Genomic DNA, 25,805 nt, shown 5'->3' with positions numbered 1-25,805 from the left:
TATCACGGACATTATCACTGTCACTGTATATATATTATTTGTGAACAGATACAGGCCGGTACACAGACATTGTGAAAGCTGTGTAATTTGCTTGTGGTCAAGGGCAGTAGCATATACACAATAATGAAGGCGATTGGTTGTGTGTGAGTGCACCACTGGCGTAGATAGTGCTTTCTTTATTGCTCATGTATATATTATAGGGTTTTTGTGAATATTTAGGCATTTTTTCTTGCACGCAAGATAAAGATTTGTATCTGTATAGGTCTATTAGACAGGTATTTCAAGATATAAAAAAGTTTGAAAGCGAAGGCCTATTTTGCAATTATTTAGCATAACCGGCTCAAACCTTACTGGTGTTAATGTATCCTGCTTTTAATAGTTGCAGATTTGTATATCCATGTACTGTACTTGCCGCCTATTTTTAAAAAAAAGTATATATATTACACCTGCAATTTTGCTCTGTGTGAGGCTCAGCGTTTTTATTGAGACAGTTCCCAAATTGGAGCTAGCACCTATGCATTCCTCCCAACTTCTTGATTTGTTGTAGAGGGACACCTGCCCAAATGAGTTTTCATCACTATGGGGGCATGAACAGCGCTCTGAGCTGCTGGCCATGCTCCCTGTCCCTCTCTCCTGGTGAATAGACGCTGTTGCGCACAGATGCTGCATGCGCACAGAGGCTGTTCTCTGTCGCTCTGCTAAGCAGAGCAGTAAGCGAGGGAGGTCTCCCAACTCCCCCCTCCCCCCCTACACCGCGGGATGCTGCGGGTGGAACGGTCAGTGGAAGAGACCGTGAAAAACTGGACTGTCCCGCTAAAATCGGGACAGTTGGGAGGTATGCCTATGCATAAGTTCTCGGACAAATAGGCGGATTTGGGCATTATGGGAATCAATGTACATGTGCATATTCTGGTGGTATAACTGAACAAGACAATAATGCACAGAACTAGTTGTTTGTATAGTAACCTCGCAAATAGACGTTAACACCTACAGTATACACTGCTGGACTATTTTTGGTGCCGTGCTATACAAGCCTTATCTTGTTCGTACAAAATATTTAATAAAGCTTTACATAAAAGTATATGCTATAATATATACCATGTGGAGATTAAGAATATGATGGTAAAATATACGTCTGTCGCTAAAACCTAGATGTAAAAAAGTTAATTAAATACAAAATGAATTTATGGAATTTGGAAACAATCAATAACACACACAAAAGGATTGAATGTGGGGATTTTCTAGTTACAGGAACAATGCAGCAGGAAACACTTGTAGAAAATTTTTTGAGTACAAAGTTATGTTGTAGTAAACAAAACAAAGGTGTCCCTTAGATACACAATCACGGTGCCCAAAACAGGTGGCAATGAAAGCTTGGGATGAATAATGATCATGGGCCTTTTATGGGCCCTTTATGGGCCTTTTATAACCAACTGGAATGGAGAATGGAGAAAGAGTTTTTATCCTTTATCATTTAATTTCAAAATTTGTTTTCAACGCAAGAAATGGAAAATTTCCAACACTTATACCATTATACTAACCAGCTCCTTTTGGGGGAGAGGTGTCGCTGACCCAGTGAAATAAAGGGGGCCTGACTCTGATTTGAAAGTAAAGCAAAAAAAGGCAAGTACCTTTGCAATTTGTCACAATCATGTTGCACTGCAGGTGGAGCAGTTGTGACATGAACAGAGAGGTCTAGATTTGTGTGGGGTGTGTCCAAATGCTAAACTGAAATCTAAATTGCAGTGTAAAAATAAAGCTGTCTCAGATTGCAAACCTAGGTCAGACCCGGATTTTGAACCTGGGTCCGACCCGGGTCCGAGCAGCCTCAGACCCTTTCACATTGCAGTTCCAGCCTGGGTTATTCCCGGTGTGGTGCCTTTCATACTAAGGGGTATATTCAATTGAGGTCGGATCCATTCCGACATTCATTCATCAGAATGGTTACGACAAGGGCTATTCAATGCACATCTCAATTTGACTTTAAAAAAGTCGAATTGAGATGAGGGACCGGAGAGCGGGGAGACCAGTGGGGAGACGGGGGACAGCTGCTGGCAGACGGGGGACAGCAGCGCTGCAGGAGGATGTGGCACAGCCGCCAGACCTCACGGCAGCATCCACCCAGCTCCAGCAAGCGGGACCTCACTTGCTGGAGCCGGGTGGACGCTGCCGTGAGCGGCGGCTATAACACATCCTCCTGCAGTGCTGTGCTGTAGCGCTGCTGTCCTCATCTCCCCGCGGCTCTCCCCCCTCTCCTCCTCTCAGGTCTCATCAAAGTTCAACTTTTTTTACTGAGATGGTAGGAAACGGGGCCAAAACCTGTTGAATTTGGCCCTGTTTCTCTCAGAAGCACGTGAATCAGCAGCTATACCGCCGATTCACGTACTATTCAACAAACCGAATTCCTCGACTTGTCGAATAAAAAAGCTGGGGACTGAATAGGTCGGAACCCCTTTCCGACCTGAAAAAGTCTAAAACTGCTGTCTTTTCGACAAGACGGCAGTTTCGACCTTCATTGAATATACCCCTAAACCTGGGTTAAACACTGTGATGTGATTTAAAATAGACTTTTCTGGCTCACATTGATGAGGTTTCAAAGGAAATAAAAGGAGGGGCTGGGGACTGCTGTGAGATCCGGGTTGAATATCCCTGGTCAGAGGCTTTCACACTGCACAGCGACCTGGGTCCAACCCATGTTAACCGTTCTTATAACCCGGATTAAAATGCAGGGTTGCTCGACCTCGGTTATTCACGTTGGCGCTTTCACACTGCACCTTGACCCGGGTCGACCCGGCAGCAACCCGGTATTAACCCGGGATGAAAGGGGTATAACATGTGTAGGCTAAATGCAAAAGCAACCAGAAAAAACATAAATGCATTCGTTTACCATGCATTGTAACATGGTTTGTTCCAGATACACAGTAACTTGCTTTTTTTGCTTTACTTCCAAATAAGAATCAGTTCTGGGTAGCGTACTCTCAAACTGCAGCAAGTTGGAAGCTGGACTGTTCTTTCCTGCCCAAATAAAGATGAATAAAAGCCAACAAACAAGACACAATAGGGAAGGGAGGGTGGTAAAGTCACCAGAAAGAGGCAGTGTAAATAACTGACAAACACTGTTGAGGAGATAACACAACCCTAACACTGCCCACTGGGAATCAGTATGTAATGATGGCGTACGGGATCCCGTCCCTATAATATCAACACCGGGATCCCAATAAATGAATCCCTCTCTCCTAACCCCTAACCCTATGTTCCCGCAGCCTATCCTTAACCTCCCCCATAGTGCCTGACCGTAACCACCCGCAAGTGCCTTAAACTAACCCCGAATCCCGCAACCTAAACCCCGCCCTCCCCCACAGCCTGACCCTAACCCCCCACCTCCCCCAAGTGTGGCTAATCCTTATCGCCCTCCCTGCAGTCTAACCTTAACCCACCATGTGGTGCCTAAACCAAACTCCCACTTCCTGTCACTAAACCTAACCTGCTGTCTGTAAGGTCAGATGCCGGCTGTTCGGATTCTGTTGTTAATCTCCTGCCCCTTTTGCAGTTCTGGCATCAGTATTTCATTTGCCGGGATCCTGACAGTCGGCATGTTGACCACATCCTGCACACTGCTATACCATTGGACAGGGGCGGATTGGGATGCCGATATGCCAGACGGTCAGCTGGCCCTCATGCTAACTTCAGTGGCTGTACTTCCCCCATGCTTTGACTGATTCTTATATCCACGGCTGCCGTGATCTGAGCTTCTGCGCATGACAATGTAGCTAGTGTGTGCTGCCCACAAGGCAAATGACCAGGGGCAGCCAGGGCACTGAGGAACAAGGTGTCTAGGGCCGGGCAAGCCATGTAATTGCACGGGGGGCTGGATCCATACAGCCCTTGGGAACTAGGACCTTGCAGCCTGCTGGAACTGGTAGCACAACCTTGTCCTCAGATGGAAGCATGTGTACACAGGTCAGTGCTGGTGACTCCTTGATCCTCTGTTTCTGACTCTGCAGCATACTTACCGACATGACACCTGCCCCATGTGGGAGGGGAGAGCCATTTTGGTCAAACGGGGTGTGGTCTCATCATGATTGGGCGGTACAGGGGCGTGGATGCACGATCACATCATCAAGGCTTAATTTTTTGGTAAGCGAGTTTAGACTTTGGCGCCCCTTGATGGGATCAATTTTAAAAGGGGTGTGATCTCGCAAGATTTGGGTGTGGCCACACAATAGTACCCCCAAGGGTACAAGGAGTTAGTGGGGGGTGGGGGGGATGCACATGCACCTAGGTCAGTGATGGGGAACCTTTGGCACTCCAACTATACATCCCAGCATGCCCTGCTACAGTTTTAGCATGGCCAAATAGTACAACTGTAGCAGGGCATGCTGAGATGTGTAGTTGAACAACAGCTGGGGTGCCAAAGGTTCCCCATCACTGGCCTAGGTGCATGTGCATCCCCCCCATCCCCCCCTAGCACCTACACCCTGATTTTGAGTGGGCCACTGTGAAAAATACGGGAGATATAGGCTGCCAAACGTTTGAGTTTTAATAAAACACAAGTAAAATTTAAAATGTACACATGTGCCATCAGCAGCTTCTTTCTATGCCATCAGACCACTCCACCGCAGGACACCAGTATTTGTCACACATTTGCCCATGCTCACCAGCAACTGACAGTAGTGCTACTTTTTCACATTACGCCATACAGTATGAGTCAAAATTCACATAACGCCACACAGTATGAGTTGAAATTCACATTACCCCACACAGTGTGAGACGAAATTCACATTATAGCACACAGTATGAGCCGAAATTCACATTATAGCACACAGTATGAGACAAAATTCATGATAGCACACAGTATGAGCTGAAATTCACATTAGAGCACACAGTATGAGATATGAGACAACTATCACATTACGCCACACAGTATGAGCTGAAATTCACATTACCCCACACAGTATGAGCTGAAATTCACATTATAGAACACAGTATGAGCCGAAATTCACATTAGTCCACACAGTATGAGCCGAAATTCACATTATAGAACACAGTATGAGCCGAAATTCACATTAGTCCACAGAGTATGAGCTGAAATTTACATTATAGCACACAGTATGAGATGAAATTCACATTAGTCCACACAGTATGAGCCAAAATTCACATTATAGCACACGGTATTAGCCAAAATTCACCTTAGTCCACACAGTATGAGCTGAAATTCACATTATAGCACACAGAATGAGCCAAAATTCACATTAGTCCACACAGTGTGAGCTGAAATTCACATTATTTCACACAGTATGAGCTGAAATTCACATTATTTCACACAGTATGAGCCGGAATTCACATTACGCCTCACAGTATCAGCCACATTCACATTACGCCACACAGTATGAGGCAAAAATCACATTACGTCACATGGAATGAGACAAAATTCACATTATTCCACATTATTCCACACTGTATGCGGGGCCCTAACGGTCTGGGACTGACACAATAGGCAGCCCTCCACCCCTGCCCCCCACTGTCCGGCCTCAGTCCCAGGGGCAAACGCAGGATTTTTAGGAAGGGGTTTCCAGATGTGAGATATAGAGATATATATTTAGAGAGAGAAAGGCATAGAGGGGGGGGGGGGGGGGAACAAGGAGAGGTATGAACAGCGAGAGGGGCATTAGGACAGAGGGGTGGGCATGGGGAGAGAGAGGGGCATGGACAGAGTGAGAGGCATAGAGAGTGGGGGGCATGAAGGGTGAGGGGGCATGAAGGGTGAGGGGGCATGGGGGAGAGAGAAAGAGAGGCATGGGGGGAAGATAGGGACATGGGAGGGATAGAGTGAAGTTTACCTAGAAGTTGAGAGGAGGCTCCGTGGACCTTCCAGTCAGGCGCTTTGGTGGGAAGTAGTCTCTGGTGGGGACACTGCCACAGCCGCGCAAGAAATGCGGGAGGAGGGAGGGAAATCAGAAATGCAGGAGCCCCTACTCCAGCATCTGAAACTCCATATCGGTAAATCCGCACTGCCAGTAGCGGATTTACCGGTATGCTTGCTGACCTCGTGGGACTTGCAGCTGGATAAGCTCTCAGCTCATGCAGTCTGGGCAGCGGGCTCCTCTCTTACACCGTACTGCGTCAACCGCCACCGCGTCTCTGCTTATCCCCCTCGATATGCAGAGAAGCGGCGGCTGATGCAGTACGGTGTAAGAGAGGAGCCCGCTGCCCAGAATGCATGAGCTTGAGAGCTCCTCCAGCTGCGCGTCCTGCTACTGGCAGCGCGGGATAGGAGTCAGGACTGAGCAGCAGGTGTAGCGTGTGGGGGTGCCGGACATTAGGGGGTGCCTGTGCCCCCATGCGCACGCCTATGCTTACAACTATGCGCGGTTACATGAGGACCTGACCGTCCTATCACTCGCCGTCACACAGTCCCCCTCACCAGCTGGCGCTCCTCACACTGGTCTCTTCCGGGTAGGCATGATTCATTATAGGCTGCCGGCGGCGCCGCCGCCCTGCTCACTGTGGTGCCTTACTCGGTCGCATAACCCACGTAACGGGTGGGCCGGCCCTGTAAAGGCCCCACCCCCGCTATTCAATGCTGATTACCATCATTAAATAGCGGGGGCGGGACTATGATGATGAAAATCGCGCTATCTGCCTCCCCGGACCGCCCGCATTGCAGGTCGGCTGAGGTGGGTGCAGGTTGCTGCGGGGAAAATGAGGTGGCTCCGGTAAACTTGCCTGCCCTTTTGGGGGGGGCGGTAGCCAATTCAGGAGAGTAGACAAGTGTGCTCTGCAGTGCATCCTTCCATTCCCCTTATCTGGATTGTTCAGTTGCACAGTGAAAGATGGGGCTGTGCTGTTATAGGAGGTCGGGGTTTGGGTGCCTGAAAGAGCTGCAGTTTCAGTAAAGTTGTTCCTGAATTCTCCATGCAGCCAGCTCCCAGCCTAGGGCAGGTCATACAGCTCCTCTGCATAACACAGAGTGTGAGAGGTGTTAAAAGTTCAGTTTAAGGAGCTGCTCAGCTAAAGTTAGCCCACTTGGCAGCTACATGTGGGGAGGCAAGGCCAAGGGACACATCATGGGAAGGTAAAATGGTCAGTGTCAGCGTCTGTCTGCCTGTGTGTGTGTCAGCATCTGTCAGTGTGTCTGCATCTGTCTGTCAACATCTGCATGTCAATTTCAGTGTGTCAGTTTCTGTGTCAGTGAGTCAGCATCTGTGTCAGTGTCTGTGTGTCAGCCCCTGTTTGCCAGTGTCAGCATCTATCTGTATGTCAGTGTCACTGTGTTAGCAGCTGTCTGTCAGCATCTGTGTGTCAGTGTTTGTTTGAGTCAGCGTCAGTGTCAGCATCTGTCTGCATGTCAACATCTGTCAGCATCAGTGTCTGTGTGTCATCATCTGTGTCAGCATCTTTCTGTGTGTCAGCATCTGTCTGTATCAGTGTGTCAGCATCTTTCTGTGTGTCAGTGTCTGTCAGCGTCAGTGTTTCAACATTTGTCAGTGTCTGTGTGTCAGCATCTGTCTGTGTGTCAGCATCTGTGTCAGCATCTGCTTGTGTGTCAATGTCAGTGTGTCAGCATCTTTCTATGTGCCAGGATCTGTCTGTGTTAATATGTCACAAAAATATACCAGAGAAAGGTAGACAAGAACTCTCCTAGAATGGGGCACTCAAAAGTGTAATAATACGTGTGCAACAGTATAGGATCAAAAAAGAAAAATATGATAAGACTTAACTTTTATTAAAGATCAAAGATTAAAATTACTTGGAGATAATTCTCTCTTAATCTAAAAAGGCAAAATATAGACACAATACATACAATACAACATGTAACAAATTAAAAGGTACAGGTGATTTACAAACTCCAGCGGGCCTTAGCGCTTTCTATAAAGGAGAATCAATATATGAATGAAACTCAAATAACAGTAAGTCAAGACCTTAGGGCATGTTCAGTGGTTCTGCTGCCTCGTATGTGCTATAGCATTATATACGTGGTGAGAGACCCTTACTTGTGCCAGTCTCTAGAGTCACAGACAGTGCCGGAGCATCCACGGAGAGTGTCTCATTCACTTCTGCTTTTGGTTGATGACACTACGGTCAGCGCAGCCAATGAGAGAGTTACTGACACTCTACCTGCTCTGGTGTTGAAAAACTAGGATGAACTGATAAAGAATAGCAATCCGCTCTTAAATTTAGAGAAATATAGAAAGTATAGAAGGCAAGACTATGCAGCAAATTTTGTGGTTCTGCTGCCACGCATGTGCTAATGCATTATTTGCGTGTTGAGAGACCATTACTAATCCTAGTCTATGGAAATACAGACTGTGCCAGGACAATATGCAATGTGTCTCATTCGCCTCCAACACTGGCTGATGGTACTACGATCAGTGCAGCCAGTTTGGGGATTACTGACACTTTGCTGTTCTGGTGTTGAAAGAGACAGAAGGCACTGTTAAATTAAGTACAAGAGAGGGGGATATCACATGGGCTCACTTTTCATACCCATGCTGTGTCATTCACAGCGCCCCAACCTCATCTTAATATACAATCTGAGGAGAGTTTATCCCTTTAACTTGTGCCCTCTAGTGCCACATAGTAGCTAGTCTCTAAAAAAGGTGTACTTTATTACTTTATTTCACTTATTTGCAACATATGTTGCCATCTAAAGCACACATTCCACAATAGAAATCAGCATGTATTATATATCACAGAGAAGAAAAAATTCTAAATAATAAATAAATAAAGCTGAGGTTTTGTATTCCATGTGCATAAATGAGTGATTCATCATATTTGTAACCTTTTGCACAATTGAACGATGATTCTAGTGCAACATGCTGACAGTATTATTCCATTGACCTCCTATCTTATACTTCTAAATTCTTATTGCTATATGAACAAACATGGTCATTCATCCAAGAAACAACAATGAGTTTTTTGTATATCCTGACTGTGAGGCACGGTAGATACACATGCAGTGTCAGACGATCTGTTGCCCCTGGCAACAGTGCTCACATTAACTTTTGTTTTATATCATATCCCTAAACACAGGAAATATGCAGAATTGATCCCTCTAGACATATCATTGTTGAAAAGACAAAGGTTATTTACTTTTTGTGCATAATTAAAACCTTTTACATGGTTGAATGATGATCTTATCAAAGAGGGTACTGGCAATTACATCCAACGTGTCTCCTGTCTTAATATTTCCAGATTCTCACTGCTGTTTTTAACAGATAGAGTCATTCACTAAAAAAGGACATAGTAAAATTATACACATCCTAACTGTGAAACATTTTTAGGCACACATGCAACCTCATAAGGCCTATCGCCACTGGCGACCGTTATCATAGTAACCAGTATTGTTGTATCATGAACCTGGATACACACAGGCCATGCAGGGTAAAGCATATAGTCAGATATAGCGCCGGGCCATCAGATGCCTTTAGCTAGAGGCTCCACAGTTAAAAGAGTGTTCTATGTCATACAACCTGTACCGGGGGGGCAGCCCGCCGTGCACACTCAGCGGGGCGCCCGCAATTCTCCTTTCTTTAACGTACGTTTCACCTGGTGGCTTGTTCACAAAGGGGGGAACAGCTCTGCTATCTGTTAAATACAGCAGTGAGAATCTGGATATACAGTCAGGATATACAAAAAACTCATTGTTGTTTCTTGGATGAATGACCATGTTTGTTCATATAGCAATAAGAATTTAGAAGTATAAGATAGGAGGTCAATGGAATAATACTGTCAGCATGTTGCAGTGGCGGAACTAGCAAGCGGTGGGCCCAGATGCGACAAAATGCTTTGGGGCCCCCCCATCCCATCCAAGTCCACCCCCTCACCCCTTGAGAGGATCTGGTGAGGGGGACCTGCTCAGGGCCAGAGAAATGGATACCTAGCAACAGTGCCGTAACTAGACATTTTAGCACTGTGTGCAAGAAATGGCATCGGAGCCCCACCCTTGCATGCAAAACAGGGGCAGTGCGCTCCGTAGGCGTGCGCAAAAATACATAGTGGCGTGGCTTCGCGGGGAAGGGGTGTGGCCACAAAATAATACCAATTCCTAAAACAGTGCACAGTAGTCTCCATTCTTCAAATTACGCCGCACAGTAGCACCACTACACCAGGTAGAGACCCTTTTACACCTTACAGCGAACAGATTCCTCTTTTTACACATTACGGCAGACAGCGTCCCCTTTTTACACATTACGGCAGACAGCGTCCCCCTTTTTACACATTACGACAGACAGCATCCCCCTTTTTACACATTACGGCAGACAGCTGCACTTTTTACACATAACGGCAGACAGCGTCCCCTTTTTACACATAACGGCAGACAGCGTGCCCTTGTTACACATAGCAGCAGACAAAGTGCACTTTTTACACATTACAGCAGACAGCGTGCCCTTGTTAAACATAGCGGCAGACAGCGTACACTTTTTACACATAACGGTAGACAGCGTCCCCCTTTTTACACATTACGGCAGACAGCGTCCCCTTTTTACACATTACGGCAGACAGCGTACACTTTTTACACATAATGGCAGACAGCGTCCCCTTGTTACACATTACGGCAGACAGCGTGCCCTTGTTACACATTACGGCAGGCAGATTCTCCCTTTTTACACATAGCAGCAGGTAGATTCCCCCTTTTTACACATTGCGGCAGGCAGTCCCCCATTTTTATACATAGCGGCAGGCAGTCCCCCCTTTTTACACATTGCGGCAGGCAGTCCCCCATTTTTACACATAGCGGCAGGCAGTCCCCCATTTTTACACATAGCGGCAGGCAGTCCCAACAAATAAAGAAAGAAAGAGACAGAAAGAAAGAAAGAAATAAAGAACAGACAGACAAACAGAATTATACTTACCCTCTCCGCTGGCTCAGGCTCCTCGTGCAGCTTGACAATTCCCGGGCAGGAGAGAAGGAGGAGGAGGGAGGTGGAGGAGGGAGCCGCAGCAGCGCTGTGTTATTGGTGGAGGCGCTGCTGCTGCTGCCCCTCTGCTTCACTATAGGCTGTTCTCGGAAGACAGCCTATAGTGAAGCAGAGGGGCAGCAGCAGCAGCGCCTCCACCAGTAACAAAGCGCTGCTGCGGCTCCCTCCTTCACCTCCCTCCTCCTCCTTCCCCCGTCCGTGCCGCTGCTCCTCTCCTCTGTGGGCGGCTGACTCATTACATGCTTGGGCCCCTGGACAGAGGCGGGCACCAGTGCAACGCACTGGTTGCACTGGCGGTAGTTCCGCCTCTGGCATGTTGCACTAGAATCATCGTTCAATTGTGCAAAAGGTTACAAATATGATGAATCACTCATTTATGCACATGGAATACAAAACCTCAGCTTTATTTATGATGGTTGCTGAGAGAATTTTATCTTCTCTGTGATATATAATACATCAGTGGCGTAACTAGAAATTTTTCTCCCCCATGCCAAAAAATTCTTCGGCGCCCCCCCATGCCCCATAATTGGGAGTAATTGGGAGCAAAAATGGGCGTGCCTTCGTTGGAATGGGCGTGGCTTCACATAAAGGGGCGTGGCATTGCAGGAAAAGACTACCTTATACCCCAGTTTTGCAACCTGCACGCCCAGACGTTGGCCACCACAGGAAAGAAAAATAATCCTGATTCATGCCATTACATTATTTGTCATTTTTCCTCCTTATAGTAATGCCCAGTATATATTATGCCACATACTCAGAGCCGGTCATAGGCATAGGCAAACTAGGCAATTGCCTAGGGCATTTGATATGCCTAGGGGCATCAGCAACTTCTGCTGATTAAAATGATATGCGGCATGCCTATATTCTGTGTGTAGCATTTCATATGCAGATACAGCCACAGTCTCACACAGTATATAGGCGTGCTGCATATCATTTTAATCAGCAGAAGCTGCGTGTGCATCCTAACAACATAGCAATGCAAATAAGATGCATTTTAATAAAAAAAAGGTGCCCCAACGTTAGCATTGAGGCAAGATTTATGAGGACACATCTGTATCCAAGCAGAGGCAGAGGTCACAGTGTTAGTGGCAGTGTGAGTGCTGTGTGCATGTGAGTCGGTTAATTGTGCAGTAGTGTTCGGAATATGAGTAAGGAGCATTATGTGTGTCATGTAAAAATGCATTAATAATGTGCAACATATGTGTAAGGGGGCTTTCCGTAGCAGGATGCTATGCAAAGCCATTCACCCCACCATTCATCTGCTGGTAATACCAGCAGATAAACGGCGGCCGCTGGCAATGAAGCGCGGTGCGCATCAGCACTCACCGCTCATCGCCGGGGCATACACACTGGGTGGTTTTGCTCTAAAAGCAGCTTAAAACACCAAAAGTGAGCTGCTTTCAGCTCAAAATTGCCCAGTGTGTATGGGCTTTAACAAATGCTCCCCCACAGTGCCACATATGCCCCCAGTGCCTGATATTCCCCCCAGTGCCAGCTATTCCCCCCCAGTGCCACATATGCCCCCAGTGCCAGATATTAAGAAATCTGCCCCTAGGTTTCTATTTGCCCTCCCTCTGCCTGTTGTTAATACTCATTGATATTGCCTTTGTATTTTGAGACACTTTTGTACAGTCTTTTATTAAGTACATTTTATTAATATATTGTAGCGTACTTTCTCCAACAGTACTCAAGGCGCTTTACAGACATCCAAAACAATGCACATAATACAGAGGATGCAGGTAGTACAGTAATAGACAGTCACAGACATAAAAGAAAACCTTGAGCACACAGAAAGCATAATACAGGATTGGAGCAGGCATTTTGGATAATAAATTCCATTACTCCCAAAGTACTGTAAAGGTGCATACACACTGGGCGTTTTGCCCAGCGTGTATGCAGAGCGATGATCGCTGACATCACTGGGCTGAAAATCGCACAATTTTCCCACTGCCCAGCGATGTCAGCGGGGGTGAACAGTTAAGCTCGGTGAAGTGATAAAGTGGAGGGTGATAAAGGACCAGCCAATCAGATCCTATCTACTATATCACAGGCTGGGTTTGAAAAAAAAACAGGAGCTGACTGGCTGGTCCTTTATCACCTTCCAATTTATCACTTCACCGAGCTTAATAAATCTGCCCCCTAATTAGTTGCTTGTCTGGGGAAAGTGCACTGTCTCCAAATTAATTGCTCCTTCCTGTGTGTTGAGGCAAACAGTGGATGAAAGTCACAAAATCACTGTCAGTAATTTTATTACGTATACTCAGGGCCGGATTAACAATGGGGCGGATGGAGCTGCAGCTCCAGGCCCCCCATTGAAAATAGGCCCACAGAGTTCCCTTCAGTGCAGCCAGTGATGACAGGAAAAAAAATCCTGTCATCAGCAGCAGTAGCAGCAACAGACTCACCTCCTTTCCGCCCAGTCACACATCCACCCACAACCGGCCGACTGAAGTCCCAACCACCCATGGGCTTACATATCCAAAACTAGCTGCCACAGTCTGAATGTGCCCGAGGCTCCGCCCCCGGGTCCGTCCGAGGCCCCGCCCTCATCCCGGCCCGAAGCTCTGCCCCCGCATCCGATGTTACACAGTCTTGTGTGGAGCAGCACAAACTGTACAACAGTACAGTAGAAGAGCAAGGTAGGTGCTGCAGTGGTCACAATGTCAATACATACATATATTAAGTAAGAGGAATGGGAGCATAGCTTTATTATATTATAAAAGGAGGGGGGGGGGGGAGAAACAGGCAGCTCATGTCATAGAAATATATAAGGGGGGTGGTTAGTGGGCATACGTTACATACACATATAAGGAGGAACAGGGCTAAAAGTTCAATATAAAGATATAAAGGGGGTCAGAAGGCACAACTTAAATATAAAAGGGAGGATATAGGTACAATGTAAATTATATATATATATATATATATATATATAATGGGGGTAGGTGACATCATAACTAAATATGTAAGGGGGCATGTTGCATAAATGAATAAAAGAACATATTACCATCAGTATAAACCGCTGCACCTGTGTATAATGCTCACATGTATATACCGCTGCACCTGTGTATAATGCACACATGTATATACTGCTGTGGCTGTGTATAACGCCCACATCTATATACTGCTGCACCTGTGTATAATGCCCAAATGTATATACTGCTGCACCTGTGTATAATGCCCACGTATATGTACTGCTGCACCTGTGTATAATGCCACTTATATATACTGCTGCGCCTGTGTATAATGCCGACATGTATATACCGCTGCGCCTGTGTATAATGCACACATGTATATACTGCTCACCTGTGTATAATGCCCACGTGTATAGACTGCAGCACCTGTGTATGATGCTCACATGTATATATTGCTGCGCCTATGTATAACGCCCACTGTATATACTGCTGCACCTGTGTATAATGCCCACATGTATATACTGCTGCACCTGTGTATAATGCCCACATGTATATACTGCTGTGCCTGTGTATAATGGGGGTCATTCCGACCCGTTCGCACGCAGCGGTTTCTCGCTGCGGTGTGAACGGGTAAGGAAATGCGCATGCGCGGCGGCCGCAGTGCGCGTGTGCGACGTTGCGGGTTACGTCGCGTCTACTGAAGGAAGCTGTCGCAGAGCCGACCGCAAAGAAGATTGACAGGAAGAAGGCGTTCCAAGGCGGATCCGGACTGTTGGCTGCCGTTTTCGGGGAGTGGTAAGGAAAACGCAGGCGTGTCCAGAAGAACGGAGGGCGGATCGCAGGGATCGTCGCACCGGGTAAGTATGTCCAGGGCTAGTCTAGTTTTACTTGAAATTTTTTTAGCTTAGCAGGGCTACACAAGCGATCGCAGCCCTGCTAAGCTAAAATACATTCCCCCATAGGCGTGTACTAGTTGATCGCAGCAGCAGCAAAAAGTTGCTGGCTGCGATCAACTCTGAATGACCACCTATGCCCACATGTATATACACTACTGTTTCTGTGTATAATGCCCACATGTATATATACTGCTGCACCTGTGTATAATGCCACATGTATATACTGCTGCTTCTGTGTATAATGCCCACATGTATATACTGCTGCATCTGTGCCCACATGAACCCTTGGGCTCATTTATTGTGTGTAAATCTGCTCTGGTACTAGCCAGTGCCTCCTCAGCCATTTTTCTCACCGCACATCCCTGGTGGTAGGGCACATACTGTAGATTATAAGCTTCACTGGGGCAGGGACTGATGTGAATGGGCAAACACTTTCTGCAAAGCACTGTGGAATATGTGTGAGCTATATAAATAACTGGTAATAATGTTAATAATAATTTTTCATGGCCTGCATTGAGCAGGAAAAAACACCAAAGTGCAAGGAGTGTGTGTTGTGTATGACGACGGGGAGCACTGGCTATGGCTTGATAGCTACTCCCCCACCCCCACACTTATTGCTCAAAGAGTCATAAACTGCTCACCTGTAGATGCCTAGGCGTAGAAAAAGTGAATTACCAGAGAGAGTCCAATGTTACTTTATTAACCTAATTTGTGTTTCCAGAGCGAGCTTATTTAATAACCAGTATTAGCATTCCGGCAGACTTTGAAAAAATTGTTTTCAAGGAGCACCATTTTCTTATTTCTCTTATTTTTCACACTGGCAGCACTGCCTGCAGGGGTAGAGAGGGCACGCATGGAAACGTGAGAAGGAGCGGCTTCAATACTGTAGCCCTGTTCTCTCTGACATTTACTGAGCATCACGGCTGTAAAGTAAGGGGGGTGATGAAGGAAAGGTCGGTCCAGAATGTGAGGGATGGAGCAGAGTAATGGAGGAGAGGAGGTGACGGTGTGTGATGGATGGAGCAGAGTGATGGAAGAGAGGACAGGGCTGGAGTGTTAGTGATGGAGGAGAGGAGGTGCCGGAGTGTTAGTGATGGAGCAGAGTGATGGAGGAGAGGAAGGGCCAGAGTGTGAGGGATGGAGCAACATGATGGAGAAGAGGAAGGGCCAGAGTGTGAGGGAAGGAGCAGAGTGATGGAGGAGAGGATGTACCGTAGTGTGAGGAATGGAGGTGGCGGAGTGTGAGGAATGGAGCAGAGTGATGGAAGAGAGGAAGGGCTGGAGTGTGAGGGAAGGAGCAGAGTGATGGAGGAGAGGAGGTGCCAGAGTGTGAGGGATGGAGCAGAGTGATGGAGGAGAGGAGGGGCCAGTAGTGTGAGGAATGGAGCAGAGTGATGAAGGAGAGGAGTGGATGGAGTGTGAGGGATGGAGCAGAGTGATGGAGGAGAGGAGGGGCTGGAGTGTGAGGGATGGAGCAGAGTGATGGAGGAGAGGAGGGGATGGAGTGTGAGGGATGGAGCAGAGTGATGGAGGAGAGGAGGGGATGGAGTGTGAGGGATGGAGCAGAGTGATGGAGGAGAGGAGGGGATGGAGTGTGAGGGATGGAGCAGAGTGATGGAGGAGAGGAGGGGCTGGAGTGTGAGAGATGGAGCAGAGTAATGGAGGAGAGGAGGTGACGGTGTGTGATGGATGGAGCAGAGTGATGGAGGAGAGGAGGTGACGGTGTGTGATGGATGGAGCAGAGTGATGGAAGAGAGGACAGGGCCAGAGTGTTAGTGATAGAGGAGAAGAGGGGCTGGAGTGTGAGGGATGGAGCAGAGTGATGGAGGAGAGGAGGGGATGGAGTGTGAGGGATGGAGCAGAGTGATGGAAGAGAGGAGGGGATGGAGTGTGAGGGATGGAGCAGAGTGATGGAGGAGAGGAGGGGATGGAGTGTGAGGGATGGAGCAGAGTGATGGAGGAGAGGAGGGGCTGGAGTGTGAGGGATGGAGCAGAGTGATGGAAGAGAGGACAGGGCCGGAGTGTAAGTGATAGAGGAGCGGAGGGGCTGGAGTGTGAGGGATGGAGCAGAGTGATGGAGGAGAGGAGGGGCTGGAGTGTGAGGGATGGAGGAGAGGAGGGGCTGGAGTGTGAGGGATGGAGCAGAGTAATGGAGGAGAGGAGGTGACGGTGTGTGATGGATGGAGCAGAGTGATGGAGGAGAGGAGGTGACGGTGTGTGATGGATGGAGCAGAGTGATGGAAGAGAGGACAGGGCCGGAGTGTTAGTGATAGAGGAGAAGAGGGGCTGGAGTGTGAGGGATGGAGCAGAGTGATGGAGGAGAGGAGGGGATGGAGTGTGAGGGATGGAGCAGAGTGATGGAAGAGAGGAGGGGATGGAGTGTGAGGGATGGAGCAGAGTGATGGAGGAGAGGAGGGGATGGAGTGTGAGGGATGGAGCAGAGTGATGGAGGAGAGGAGGGGCTGGAGTGTGAGGGATGGAGCAGAGTGATGGAAGAGAGGACAGGGCCGGAGTGTTAGTGATAGAGGAGAGGAGGGGCTGGAGTGTGAGGGATGGAGCAGAGTGATGGAGGAGAGGAGGGGCTGGAGTGTGAGGGATGGAGGAGAGGAGGGGCTGGAGTGTGAGGGATGGAGCAGAGTAATGGAGGAGAGGAGGTGACGGTGTGTGATGGATGGAGCAGAGTGATGGAGGAGAGGAGGTGACGGTGTGTGATGGATGGAGCAGAGTGATGGAAGAGAGGACAGGGCCGGAGTGTTAGTGATAGAGGAGAAGAGGGGCTGGAGTGTGAGGGATGGAGCAGAGTGATGGAGGAGAGCAGGGGATGGAGTGTGAGGGATGGAGCAGAGTGATGGAGGAGAGGAGGGGATGGAGTGTGAGGGATGGAGCAGAGTGATGGAGGAGAGGAGGGGATGGAGTGTGAGGGATGGAGCAGAGTGATGGAGGAGAGGAGGGGCTGGAGTGTGAGGGATGGAGCAGAGTAATGGAGGAGAGGAGGTGACGGTGTGTGATGGATGGAGCAGAGTGATGGAGGAGAGGAGGTGACGGTGTGTGATGGATGGAGCAGAGTGATGGAAGAGAGGACAGGGCCGGAGTGTTAGTGATAGAGGAGAGGAGGTGCCGGAGTGTTAGTGATGGAGCAGAGTGATGGAGGAGAGGAAGGGCCAGAGTGTGAGGGAAGGAGCAGAGTGATGGAGGAGAGGATGTGCCGTAGTGTGAGGAATGGAGGTGGCGGAGTGTGAGGAATGGAGCAGAGTGATGGAAGAGAGGAAGGGCTGGAGTGTGAGGGAAGGAGCAGAGTGATGGAGGAGAGGAGGTGCCGGAGTGTGAGGGATGGAGCAGAGTGATGGAGGAGAGGAGGGGCCGTAGTGTGAGGGATGGAGCAGAGTGATGGAGGAGAGGAGTGGATGGAGTGTGAGGGATGGAGCAGAGTGATGGAGGAGAGGAGGGGATGGAGTGTGAGGGATGGAGCAGAGTGATGGAGGAGAGGAGGTGACGGTGTGTGATGGATGGAGCAGAGTGATGGAAGAGAGGACAGGGCCGGAGTGTTAGTGATGGAGGAGAGGAGGTGCCGGAGTGTTAGTGATGGAGCAGAGTGATGGAGGAGAGGAAGGGCCAGAGTGTGAGGGAAGGAGCAGAGTGATGGAGGAGAGGATGTGCCGTAGTGTGAGGAATGGAGGTGGCGGAGTGTGAGGAATGGAGCAGGGTGATGGAAGAGAGGAAGGGCTGGAGTGTGAGGGAAGGAGCAGAGTGATGGAGGAGAGGAGGTGCCGGAGTGTGAGGGATGGAGCAGAGTGATGGAGGAGAGGAGGGGCCGTAGTGTGAGGGATGGAGCAGAGTGATGGAGGAGAGGAGTGGATGGAGTGTGAGGGATGGAGCAGAGTGATGGAGGAGAGGAGGGGATGGAGTGTGAGGGATGGAGCAGAGTGATGGAGGAGAGGAGGTGACGGTGTGTGATGGATGGAGCAGAGTGATGGAAGAGAGGACAGGGCCGGAGTGTTAGTGATGGAGGAGAGGAGGTGCCGGAGTGTTAGTGATGGAGCAGAGTGATGGAGGAGAGGACGGGCCGTAGTGTGAGAGATGGAGCAGAGTGATGGAGGAGAGGAGTGGATGGAGTGTGAGGGATGGAGCAGAGTGATGGAGGAGAGGAGGGGATGGAGTGTGAGGGATGGAGCAGAGTGATGGAGGAGAGGAGGGGATGGAGTGTGAGGGATGGAGCAGAGTGATGGGGGAGAGGAGGGGCTGGAGTGTGAGGGATGGAGGAGAGGAGGGGCTGGAGTGTGAGGGATGCAGCAGAGTGATGGAGGAGAGGAGGTGCCGGAGTGTGAGGGATGGAGCAGAGTGATGGAGGAGAGGACGGGCCGTAGTGTGAGAGATGGAGCAGAGTGATGGAGGAGAGGAGTGGATGGAGTGTGAGGGATGGAGCAGAGTGATGGAGGAGAGGAGGGGATGGAGTGTGAGGGATGGAGCAGAGTGATGGAGGAGAGGAGGGGATGGAGTGTGAGGGATGGAGCAGAGTGATGGGGGAGAGGAGGGGCTGGAGTGTGAGGGATGGAGGAGAGGAGGGGCTGGAGTGTGAGGGATGCAGCAGAGTGATGGAGGAAAGGAGAGGCTGGAGTGTGAGGGATGGAGCAGAGTGATGGAGGAGAAGAGGTGCCGTAGTGTGAGGTATGGAGCAGAGTGATAGAGGAGAGGAGGGGCCGTAGTGTGAGGGATGGAGCAGAGTGATGGAGGAGAGGAGGGGCTGGAGTGTGAGGGAAGGAGCAGAGTGATGGAGGAGAGGAGGGGCTGGAGTGTGAGGGATGGAGGAGAGGAGGGGCTGGAGTGTGAGGGATGGAGCAGAGTGATGGAGGAGAGGAGGGGCTGGAGTGTGAGGGAAGGAACTAATGCTGTGTATTACATGGTGGTCACACATTTTTTCTTGTTATAGTTAACTATTAAGTGGCTGAAGGAAGGCACTAGCTATGACCTCCATGGAATTAGCCACACTTATGGCACAGGCCACACCCTCTATTTAGACCACAGACATACCACACATATCACATCACTAGTTACACCACCGCAGCGCTGGTCACACCTCCTTCCGGGGCACACAATAGGCCCTTCATAAATGTCAGCTCCAGGCCCATGTGGACCTTAATCTGGCACTGCGTATACTGTATATTGAGCACCAGTGTATGAAATACTGTTTGGTACCATATTTTGAAGCACTAATTTTACTGTATGTCTAAATAGTGCACAGTCATTTAACTAGAATGTGATTTCCTGGCTTCATAATATTAAATATTTTGAAACTCTAAAGTAAAAAGTGAAACAACAGATATTGAAAATGACTATGGTGGTCATTCCGAGTTGTTCGCTCGCAAGCTGCTTTTAGCAGCTTTGCACACGCTAAGCCGCCACCTACTGGGAGTGAATCTTAGCATAGAAGAATTGCGAACGAAAGATTAGCAGAATTGTGAATAGATACTTCTTAGCAGTTTCTGAGTAGCTCCAGACTTACTCGGCAACTGCGATCAGTTCAGTCAGTTTCGTTTCTGGTTTGATGTCACAAACACTCCCAGCGTTCGCCCAGACACTCCCCCGTTTCTTCAGACACTCCCGCGTTTTTCCCAGAAACGGCAGCGTTTTTTCGCACACACCCATAAAACGGCCCGTTTCCGCCCAGAAACACCCACTTCCTGTCAATCACATTACGATCACCAGAACGAAGAAAAAACCTTGTAATGCCGTGAGTAAAATACCTAACTTCATAGCAAATTTACTTGGCGCAGTCGCACTGCGGAGATTGCGCATGTGCATTAGCGACTAATCGCTCCGATGCGAAAAAATAATAATGAGCGATCAACTCGGAATGACCACCTATATGTACCATGTGCATTTGGTAGGTGTGTTGATTCTAAGTAAAGTCCTCTCAAAGGCATGATAACGAACCGTGGGTAAACTGACCTCAATACCACTGTACTGCAGCCACTGTTTTATCTCACTTATTTTCTTATTCTCCTTCTTCATATTAGCAATGATTTGGCTTACACTCTTTGAAATTGTGCGTGTCATCTTGTAGTGTGCAAAGCTGGGTAAACTACGAATACCTCTGGCATCTGTCTTCTAGAAGGCAGCTGCCATTTTTGAAGGGCCATCTTCCATTCCACATGGAATCTTCAGAGACCCACCCCCTCCCACCGCTGTGGCTTCCCATAGTAGGTAGAGCCTAAGCGTCTATTGTGTCGGTGCTGCGCCCCCCCCCCCCAGGACCCAACCCTCCAGGCTGCAGCCTGATCAGCCTATTGATTGGTCTGGCCCTGGGTCTCATGTTTCTTTAAAAAAACATGATGTTCTAGAAAGCATGTACGGACTCAACACATATAACAAAAAGGCATGTTACATATAAAGTGTAATAATGACCATATGGTGTCGACCTATCTCCTGTCTACCTAGACATTGTACATCTACTTGTCTCTCTGTGGAAAGAGTTAAGTCTCTACAAATGAATACCTCGTTACCCCTATGTGTTGAGTCAAGCAATGGGTCAACTTGTAAAAGGAGATGAAAGTGGGTGCAGATTGAGTATTGGTATATGTGAATGAAATAAATGGTTTAAAAGAAAATGATGATATTAATATATACTGTACTCTATAAATCTATTCTAGAATTAAAATAAATTACACACAGATACTTGGATTTGAACCCCAGGCAGCTTCTATGATATGCAGTGACTTTACCACTATACCACAATAACTGTAGGTGAAAAACCACTATCTTTTGATTCCTACATAGTAAAAATGGACTGACACTTCACTATTTTCCAATTAGATTTCAAAAACTGAAAACAGTTTTCAACAATCGCTAGTATCAGATGGTGATAGCAGTTACAGGAGGACCTTTTACTGTACAGTATATGTAGGTAAAGTCTGCAGAGCATTTTATAAGCCTGCCTGCAGTATCACTGGACAGAATCTTCCTCTCAGACTTTGGGGGAAATTTACTAAGGTGGGAGATTTTTAGAACTAGTGATGTTGCCCATAGCAACCAATCAGATTATAGCTATTATCTGCTAGAAGCAGCTAGATAAATGGTAAGTAGAATCTGTAGAATCTGATTGGTTGCCATGGGCAACATCACCAGTTCTAAAAATCTCCCACCTTAGTAAATTTACCCCTTTGTGCGTACACAGTTTCTGAAAATGCCACCTGCTGTCTGAAAAGTGGTATTGCACTATATTTCAGATGCTTTACACATGGTCTGCCATATATGTCTTGGCAGGAAAGATTATCTAGTGCCATGAATGTCAGGCTGTGAAACTTTTTTCAGAAAGGTAAATGTGGACACATATGTAGTCCCGGATCGAGAAGTCCAATTTGTGGAAAAATTTTGGAGATCCCTCTGTTCATCTTTGCAAATGAAGTTAAAATTTTCCACGGCCTAACATCCTCAATGTAATGGACAGACTGAGCGGATCAACCAGAATTTGGAAATATTTGTCCGTATGTTCCTCTCAAGAAAATTGGGTTAAACTCCTTCCTTGGGCTGAATTCTTTCATAACAATACTTACCATTCTTCTTCAGGTTCACCTCCATTATTCACTGTTTTCAGACAAAATCCCAGAGTTCAGGAAATCTAGTCCATTCCCCCTCTGGCTGTTCCTGCTTCTCAAGATGCTCTTCAGCATTTTATCATGATTTGTAAGGAAGTTCATTCCACATTAAAGAGATCTTCAAAGCACGATAAATTATTTGTGGACCAGAAAAGAAAAGCTGTACTTAAACTTCAAGCTGGTCATAAGGTATGGTTATCTACATGGAATCTTCGCCTCAGAGTACCCTCTATGAAATTTGCACGCTGGTACATCGGGCCATTCACCATTCTGAAGGTAATCAATCCTTTGCCTTTCAGCTTAAACTTTCTTCATATCTCTGCATTCCAAACTCCTTCTATGTATCCATGCCCAAGTCTCTGGTTCTCAATTGGTTCCAATCATTGACACCCTCTGGTCCCAAGGTGTGTACCCTCATGGTCTTGGGTTTTCACAGAGTATGTTCATGTTCCTTTACTCATTAAAATGTGCCATTCTAAGTTTCCTCAAAAAGAAGTGTCCAGAGGCCGCTCCTAAAGGGTAGAGGATACTGTTACAAAATGGATGTATTTAGCACCTCCCAGCCACACTCTCTCTTATCTACACTCTGAGGAACTGTCCATCATCCACTGGTACATCTGACGTCCTACACTGTCTGCCACGGTATTGTGTCTCCATTACCAGCTCTCCCAGGCCTGACAGCCATTGTTGGTCTCTACTGCCAACTCCACTGGCAGTTCCCTCCAAAAGCAGTCATGGATGGTGCCATGACAGTTCTGATCAGCTGATCACACAGAGTCCAATCAGGCACCATTTCACAGTTGTGTGATTATCACCACCAATCAGCAGCAAGCCAAGGGTATAAATCCTGATTCCAAGCACAGGCAAATCGCCAGTGCTTTGTTGTCTATCAACCTGCTGTGAGCTCCTGACTCTCCTGCTGGATTCTAGACAACTGTAGTTTCCATCTCTAGCACTTCCTGGCTTCCTGAGCTAACCTGTATAGCTGCTCAGGTTATTATTGCAGCATATCCAGATTCACTGGTACAACCAATCCCTGCGTTCCTGAAGTGCTGGTTCTGCAACCCTATTGCAGCATTTCCCAATTCGCTGGACAGCATATCCCATTGTCCCCAAAGGCCTGCTACTGCAACTCCATTGCAGCATTTACCAATTTGCTGGTACAGCCTATCCCAGCATTTCTGAAGGGCAGCTCCTGCAACCCCACTGCAGCATTTCCCAATTCACTGGTACAGCCTATCCCAGCATTCCTGAAAAGCTGTTCCTGCAAATCCATTGCAGGATTTCCAGATTATTTTGTTAATCTCATCCCAGTGATAGTGATCCCTCAGTGTTATGAACTTCCCAGCTATTCTACTACACTGGAAAGCCAATACCCCAGTGTTCCAGTTCCGCATATAGCTGGTACCACATTTCCAACTCGACTCACCTGAAACAGCATCCAGTAAGGTGTTCTTGAATAGCCAAACTGCCATGTCTATGAATAAGTAGATCCTATATTAAGCCTGCTCAATTCCGTCCTGATATCTTGAGCTAAAATCCAGCAGATCAACCTAGTCTGGATTCACAAACAAAATTTGGATAGAGGACTGCGCTGATACTTAATTGTCATACAAGTAGCATCTGTGGGGAGATAGGGTATTTCACTTCCCCTATAAGTATAGATTCAAGTGAATGTTTTTATGTTTTTATTGGTATACCGGTATTAGGGCAAACAAGTAATACACATAATTTTTATTTTCATTCATTTGTTATTCATTTAATTCATACACTGCATAGTTATCTCATTTATGTAAAAAAATAAATTTCTTTATTTTAATACAGGCTGAGTATCCCTTATCCAAACTGCTTGGGACCAGGGGTATTTTGGATATCGGATTATTCCATATTTTGGAATAATTGCACACCATAATGAGATATCATGGCGATGGGACCCATGTCTAAGCACAGAATGCATTTATGTTTCATATACACCTAATACACACAGCCTGAAGGTCATTTTAGCCAATATTTTTTAATAACTTTGTGCATTAAACAAAGTTTGTGTACATTCACACAATTTATTTATGTTTCATATACACCTTAGACACACAGTCTGAAGGTTATTTAATACAATATTTTTAATTCTTTTATATATTAAACAAAGTTTGTATACATTGAGCCACAGAAAACAAAGGTTTCACTATCTCACTCTCACTCAAAAAATTCTGTATTTCAGAATACTTGTATATGGGATACTCAACCTGTATATACATGCTTTGGTAATTATTGTTTAAAGTGAGCGCTGGGGAACTACACTCTATTTGGATTCACAAACAACCTTAGCCATGACAGAAAGTTTCTCTAATGTCCCCCCTTTCCCTTCAATGCTCCAAACTATACATATTAAGTTTTTTTAATCTTTCCGGGTAAGTTTTGTGGTGTAGGCCATGCACCATTGTAGTTGCCCTTCTTTGTATAGTCTCTAATGTATTAATATCCTTCTGAAGATATGGCCTCCAGAATTGAATGCAGTATTCTAGATGAGCCCGTAACAATGACCTATACCAGTGATGGCTAACCTTGACACTCCAGCTGTTGTTGAACTACACATCCCAGCATGCCCTGCATCAGTTTTAGCATGGCCAAATAACAAAACTGTAGCAGGGCATGCTGGGATATGTAGTTCAACAACAGCTGGAGTGTCAAGGTTAGCCATCACTGACCTATACAGTGGCAATATTACTTTCTCTTTCTGTTGCCGATTCCTCTCCCTATGCAACCAAGCATTTGATTAGCCTTCATTATTGCTTTGTTACATTGCTTACCTGCCTTTCAGTCACCTGAAATAGTGACTCCTAGAACCCTTTTCTACTCAGTAGTTTCCAGTATAGTGTGATTAATACTATATTTAGCATATGGATTTTGAGACCCAATTGCATGATTTAGTATTTTTTGTCATTAAACTGTAATTGCTATGCTCTTGACCCTTCCTCCGGTCTACCTAGATCATCAATCATTTGTTTTACCCCTTGTGGTGTGTCTAACATGCTGCATACCTTTGTGTCATCTCCAAAAAGACATACTTTCCCTTTGATGCCATTTGCAACGTCACCAATAACGATATTCAGAAAGCACTGGTCCAGATCCACTAGTAACATTTCCTTCCTGTGAATGTACTCCATTTACAACTGTCTGTTTTCCATCCTGTAACCAAAATCTTATCCATTTAACCATCTTACTGTCAATTTCCATGCTTTCGAGTTTATTTAGCAGTCTGCAATCTAGGACAGCGTCAGAAGCCTTACTAAAGTCTAGATAAAATATATCTACAACCCCACCTTTATCTATTTCTTTAGTCACCCAGTCAAAAAAGTCAATAGGATTTGTTTGACATGATCTCCTCCCAGTGACTCCATGCTGTTGTGAAATAATCTACAACTCTTTCTTTTAAGAGATTTTCCATCAATTTCCCTACTACTGATGGAAGGCTCACTGGTTGGT

The 25,805-nt window shown here is 46.9% G+C and overlaps 1 pseudogene; it reads right to left on the bottom strand.

Annotated features, from left to right (window-relative positions):
• Nucleotides 1-25,486, bottom strand: part of LOC135022400 (myeloperoxidase-like) — a 63,806-nt pseudogene extending 38,320 nt beyond the window's left edge.
• Nucleotides 25,487-25,805: the final 319 nt, after the last annotated feature.

This window comes from Pseudophryne corroboree, chromosome 2 (genome assembly GCF_028390025.1).
Source record: "Pseudophryne corroboree isolate aPseCor3 chromosome 2, aPseCor3.hap2, whole genome shotgun sequence".
Taxonomy (NCBI): domain Eukaryota; kingdom Metazoa; phylum Chordata; class Amphibia; order Anura; family Myobatrachidae; genus Pseudophryne; species Pseudophryne corroboree.
Note: the sequence above shows the minus strand (reverse complement) of the source record. Positions and strands in the feature narration are given on the sequence as shown.